The following is a 6,485-nucleotide window of genomic DNA, read 5'->3' as shown; positions in this document are numbered from 1 at the left end:
CTTACGAGCAAACAAAGAGGGTAAGCGTCGGCACGAGACCAAGAACGGAAGTGAGTGGTTGAAGCTCCCTTGTACCTCTTTCATTCCTCTGTAGTGGCTCCTGACTTGCAGCTCACAGGGAATGAGGAATCCATCAAGCACCTTGCAATATTATGGGTTGTAAGGAGCCAAACCAGCATTCCAGGGTCTACTCTGTTTGGCATGAAGACACCAGTGCTGAGGCACATTTACATTTTCCCATGTCTTATGTCCTTCTGCTTTGGGTTCACACAAGGTTTCAAGCCTGAGGTCTGGCTACTAATGCGTAGCACCATGGAAGGAGGCCCAAGACAGATACGGTCTCCGTTCTTATGGAGTTTAAATTCTGTAGGAGGTGAAATAAAACAGGCAGTGGGAAGGAGCGTCAAGAAGGAAGGTTGATATGTACAATGATGTAGAGGTGTAGCTTGCTCATGAGATACAAATGAGTGTCCGGTGAGTATCTCTGGAATAGAGAATAAATGTACAAGAGTGATGGGGAATAGGTCGTGTCAATTAATGGGAGAAATAAAATGAAGAATCTTTCCTTTGAGGAAAAGGTATTTGGACATTATACTAAAAATAGTGAGGAGTTGTTAAAATCTATTGAAAAGATAGAGATAGCATTTTTGAGAAGATTAAAGTAGCTATACTGTGCAGTGGATTTGGGGGATCAGAGACCAAAGTGGAAAATATGAGCGTGATGGCTAATTTCATGTGTCCACTTGACTAGACCATGAGGTGCCCAGACATTTGGTCAATCATTATACCGGGTGTGTCTGTAACGGTGTTTCTGGATTAACATTTGAATTGGCAGACTGACTACAGCTTTAATTGAGAAGTCTTTTTGCATTATTCCATGTGGATGGTGATAAGGGCAGGGACGAAGATGGTGACTCTAAAGAGGCAAAGGAAGGAATCAATGAGAATAACACTATAAGGGAATGTAACCACAGCTTAGGGATTTAATAATTGATGGACTGGATGGGGGTGACAGAGGAATTGAGGATTACTGGGTACCTGTCTTAGCCCAGTTTCCCTAGAAAGTAGAAGACTGAGGCAAAACACTTGACAACTCTTTATTTGGGTGTGAATTCTCAGAGAAGGGAAAATAAGAGAAAATAAAACTATAAATAGGGAGGGAAATCAAATAACAGGTGGCCACAGCTTTATAAGAAAAACACGTGGTTGCTCAGTAACATGAGACTTTCCTGGAAAGGTTGTCTGGAATCACTTTGATTTGCATTATCTGATGGAGAGAGGGGATAATGAAGTTGATTTTATTTGCCAGCCACTTGTGCTCTTCCATCTGTTATTGGCCCAAGTTCATCCATCGGGGTATTAATTCACCTGCAGTTGAGTAATCTTTCGGGAAGCCAGATCCCAGGACAGGTGAGATGGTGTCTAGGGCTCTGAGTGAGCCAGCCAGCTCGTGTTAGACAGTTGCCTCCTTAGACACCTGTCTCAGGACCTGGCTGGGTGAACCAGAGGAAGTAGTTGGACTTCATGTAGTCCTGTATCTTCTCATTCTTGAGCAGAAAAAAAAGAAAGCTCAGGTGGGAGGTTAGAAATGTGCAGCAAAAAGCATTGAAAAGAGTGCCTCTCAAATGACCTGGGGAGTGCGTGTGACAGGGCTGAACAGATGGTGCCCTAAGAATTGGCCTTGGCTATGAAGGAATAATGCTCAATGAGCCTCCTTCCGAGAAAGATCAAAGTCTCTTCTGTAGTTACAAGAAACTGCTTGTGCCAAATACTCATCCTGGAGGGACATCAGAAAACTCTGGGCCAGTGAATCTGGAAAAGTGCAAAACTGGGTCTGGAATAGTCAGTTCCTGAGAAAATGATACCATTGACCAAGATAAGAAAATGCGAAGGAGAAGCTGACGTTGACCAGGCAAAGTGGCAGAGCGTGTCAACAATTAAGCATCATGGGATGTCTTGATTTATGGTGTGGGAGGAACAAGAGAAACCATGAAGGAAACCCATAGAAAAGTAAATAATGAAATTGGAGCAGAATAGGAAAGTCTCTGGGATAGAAGCAAGAGGAAGCACTGAGAAAAGCATTGATTAAAATTGGCAAACACCACAATCATCAAGGTGATGATTGAGAAAAGACCATGAGACAAGAAGAATCTTCATCGATGAAAGACTCAAAGACCAGTGAGCAAAAACTTCAGGAGTGAATTATTTGTAAGAAAATGGACACAAAAGGGGAGAAAACATTGAGTGTGGGTAGTTCAAAGATATATTAGAGTAAGAGATAAAGTGTAGGATTAGGGTGGTGTTAGCACAGTTGTATGCAGAGGAGAAAAAGAGCAAGAGACTGGAGATTTGGAAAACAGGATTTATCTGAAAGAATGAGATTCCAGAAGAGGTGGAATGCCATTAGTGTAGATAGACATTCTGCTTTTGGCTTGGAGAAGGGCACCTCCTCCTCTGAAAAAGGAGTTAAGAAAGAGTAGGTACCTGAAAATACAGAGAACTTTAGAGGTGGAGGTCTACAAACACAGGGATGGTTGGAGGTGGAGGAAACGGTAGATGAGGGACTTGTGACAAAGCATTTATCAGGCAAGACCCAGCTTGGATGGTTATACTGAGTGGCTGAGGACTGAGGAAAAGGATGCAAGCAGGTGCTGAAGAGAGCATCAGCAGTGTTAGTAAAAAAAATGGTTGAGCTGCTGTGAGTGCACAGTTATAGCAAATAGATATATACAGACAACCAGTGTTTCAGTGGTCCTTGTAGGCACAATTCAATGCCTTTTATTTCCGTGTTTGGGGGCTAAGAAGAGAATTGTGGAAAGTAGGTTTCCCAGGACCGGGACTGGGCAGAACTGAAACTTAAAGGATAGAAGGTATCTGGGACACTAACTAAGGCAGTTTAAAGTTGCTGATCAGTGTTTCAGGCTGAACATTAGGGAACGAAGTCATAAAGATACTAATAAGCTAGATAGTTTGAGGGGATTAAGGGACAGGCCATCACACTAAGGGTAGAGCCAGATCAATTAATATGAGAAAGTGGAAAATTCTAGGTTGGGAAGTCATAGTTAGAGAGGGAAATAGTTGAGTGAAAAGAGGAAGCAGAGAAAATAGTTTCTGTAGATAACAGATCCCTGACCTTGTGGAGCTAACATGCAGCAGGGGGAGACCATCAATAAAGCATAACCATGGTGAGTGAGCCAATTCCTTACAAGTATGAAAGAAAAAGAAGAGGACAGCAGAGTAAGGGAGGCTGGGAGTGCAAGGAGAGGATAGGATGGATGCCAGTTTTCACAATGGGATTAGGGTGTCATTGAGAAAGTGTGATTTGAGTAAAGATTGATGGAGGTGAAAGAAGGATCTATAAAGAGATCCAGGGAAAGAATGTTCTAGAAAGAGGGGACAACTGAAACAAAGGCTCTGAGTGGGAGCTGAGAATTATTAGAAATTCCTAGCAGGCTGCCCACTACTTTCACTGCATTGTGCGACTGGACCTGTGTCTTTTCTGAGCGATAGAACTGCAAAGCTCAGTTGTTATGTCCTGGCCAGAGATAGGGATGGCACACACTCTGCTCCGAATTGCTTTCCTCTGTGTAGTAACAGTACCCACTTTGTCATTTTTGTGCATTATTTGTGAAATACAGGAGTCTGTATGGTAGGCATTAGCTGTGCAACTTCCTGGCTGTGGAAAAATTAATTTTTACCCAATCTGAACCTAAGCTAGAGGTATGAACTCAGAAAATGGAGCAAGTGAAACTTTACTTCATCCCTTAGGATTTGGATATCCAGGAGGATGGGTTTCTCTCTAAATTTCTATCCAAATGTTCCATTAGGATTTTAAGTCTTTATTGGATAATCAGAGTGGCACATCGAGACTTAAGATTAATAGAGATATCTGAAAGATCTCAGTAACAAATTGTATCCCTAGTAGCTGATATGAGAATTCTTAGATAAAAATACATCTTTCTTGTGAAAACGCCTGGCTGGGTAAGCCCTTGAGAATTCATAGTTTTTGACGAAGACTTTGGACTGTGAGGCTATGAAATTGGGGGTTTGGGTCAAGATTGTTTATTTCTTTAGGAGTCAGGATAGCTTTAGCTTGGATCTGGGTTATATAGGAGTGATGAGTGGAGTTAAAGGCAGAAAGTATATTGTTAACACAGGTTGTTAGTTAAAAGATTGTACACATCCTATTAAGCATTGTTGACATAGTCAAAGCGGACATGAAATTATTTCTAAAGCACAGAAAGCTTTGATAGATGTTTCCTGAGTATCTGTAATAATGAAACAAAAAAAGGACTTACAAAGATCATAACAAGCTTTTTAATCAACAATTAATCCCAGGAACAAGTTATAAAATTACATTCATTACGGGAAGTCCCCATTCACTTTATCATCCTAACAAAGAAATAATTTGAAACAGAGTTTGAGAAAATTTATAATAAAACATAAGGACAAAGCTCACATGCCAGGATATGAGTGACAGTGTCATTTGATAAATCTCCATGGTATTTCTGTAGTTGTTTCCGTATTTGTTTATAGAAGCTCAGCTAGGAAAGTTTAATTCATCAAAACAAAGTTATCTTTTCAAGATGTCCTTATAAACAACATAAAGACCACATTGTCTAAGATGAGCTTCTGCCCAAATGTAATTAGGACTTGACACTATAATTTTCCAAGCCATATTGCTAGTGAAGTTAGAATCTGATCATTTCCACTAACTGGTAACTGTGCCAGGTTATAAAGAATGGTCAATATGTTACTGGGTAATGTAAGTGCTCTCAACCCTGAAGGCAAGTCTCTAATTCTCACTCACCTGCTGTATCAGTTAGGATGACATCTTAGAAGTTTAATGTGTTGGCTGCCTCCCTGTAAATTAGAAGAGAGAAGAAAAGGGGATAAATGTCTTAGGCTGAACCACCTCATTAAAGGGAAACTGCAAAACCCAAATCAACTGTCACCTTAAATACTGGATATTCAAGAGAGAAACCTTTCCAACACAGACGATAGAGATGGGAAAAAAAACCATCACCTACCATTAAATTAAGGAAGAAGGAATTCATTTATAACTTTATCCTTTCTGGAGATTGGATTGTGGAGGTGGTGCGGATGAGCAGTACAGAGGTTGGGGGAAGATTAGTTTATTCATTTATCTAAAGAGGATTTCAGGGGAGAAATGGGAAGGATTCTTACTTAAGTGAGCTTGAATTTCCAAGGATGTAAAAGGAGTATGTCTAGAGTGCTTTAATTAGAAATGGGCTCTGATGCTGGGAATGAATTTTCTGATGAAGTATCATCTTTAAATGATTTGGCCCGTTAGTCATCTGCTGCTACACCCAAGTAACAAACAATTCTGGGCCACCACAGTGGTGAAAAAGTTACACAATCCCATGTTTGCCTTAAGTACATAGGTATTGAAGACCAAGGCAGTTAATCATTCAAATCATCAAGCGTTTTTACACATACTAAAATTCTGGGTCATGGAGTTACTTTAGTCACACCACAGAGCCAGGAAGAAAATGTGAATCAGGAAAATTCTTTTGTTGGGATTCAGTGACCTCAACGTTATGCAAGTTAATTACAAGTTGGCTATTTATATATTACATAACTAAAATAGTTATGTTACAATGGTGGGCTGTGTAATAATAGGCAAGATTTTCTTTTTTTATGTGTAGATTATTTATTTTATTAAAAAATGTTTTTTAATATAGCCTTTTCTGTGCACAGAACTAGTTTTTCTTCTATTCTATTACATAGCAGGTATTTAAAAACATGGTTGTAACAGACTAATATTGTAATGCCTGATGTAAAAATGGTAGGTGCTCATTCTCCCCAGGCATCTTGTATTTCAGTACTTTGTCTATCATTCATCCTTCTGATGCAAGTGGACACAGAGCATCATACAAATAAAAACTATTTATTTCTTTGATTTCTAATTTTCTGTTCCTTGTTCCTCTTTAATTTCTAAGGAGTTACTTTGATAATCACAGACTTTCTCAGGTCTCTTTCCCTTCCAAATCCAAGAAGACAAGTGTTTGCTTGTCGTCAGGTATGTTTTCTGGATCATTAGAGGTCACATTCAGCCCCTGGACTGCTGGAACTTTGAGGTCTACTTGGTCACCTGGAGAGGGCTAGTCCTTCTAAGGGGCTTTTCCAGCAGCACCACAAGCACCAACATTTTGATCCTATGTGAGAGAAATGAAAATAAGCAGAAATAAGTTGTAGCTTTGTTTCTAGTTTTAAAGACAGAACTTTGGATTCCAGGAACAAGGAAATTTAGAATACAGCTACTCTGAAATTGACCTTGTCAGGTCTTCAAAGATTTCCCAAAAGTCATACATTTCTTTTTTACTTTAAACTATAAATCAAGATCCTTACCTTTTTTATCTGAGCTTTTTCTATTCAATAACAAAAGATGAAATACTAGGTAAATATCTATGGCATTGCCACCCTCTGGAATAATTCAATAGCCTTTTATCTAGTGATTTTAT

The 6,485-nt window shown here is 39.6% G+C and overlaps 1 long non-coding RNA gene across 1 annotated transcript; it reads right to left on the bottom strand.

Moving 5' to 3' along the window:
• Window positions 1-3,302: 3,302 nt before the first annotated feature.
• On the bottom strand, window positions 3,303-6,181 carry LOC141569938 (uncharacterized). Its single transcript, XR_012493669.1, has 3 exons — window positions 6,116-6,181; window positions 4,811-4,863; window positions 3,303-4,268 (listed from the first exon to the last, which is right to left on the bottom strand). It is a non-coding gene; the product is annotated as an uncharacterized LOC141569938 (long non-coding RNA).
• Between the last annotated feature and the right edge of the window lie 304 nt (window positions 6,182-6,485).

Source organism: Rhinolophus sinicus, unplaced genomic scaffold (genome assembly GCF_036562045.2).
Source record: "Rhinolophus sinicus isolate RSC01 unplaced genomic scaffold, ASM3656204v1 Contig247, whole genome shotgun sequence".
NCBI lineage: Eukaryota > Metazoa > Chordata > Mammalia > Chiroptera > Rhinolophidae > Rhinolophus > Rhinolophus sinicus.
This window is presented reverse-complemented; position numbering and strand designations above follow the sequence as displayed.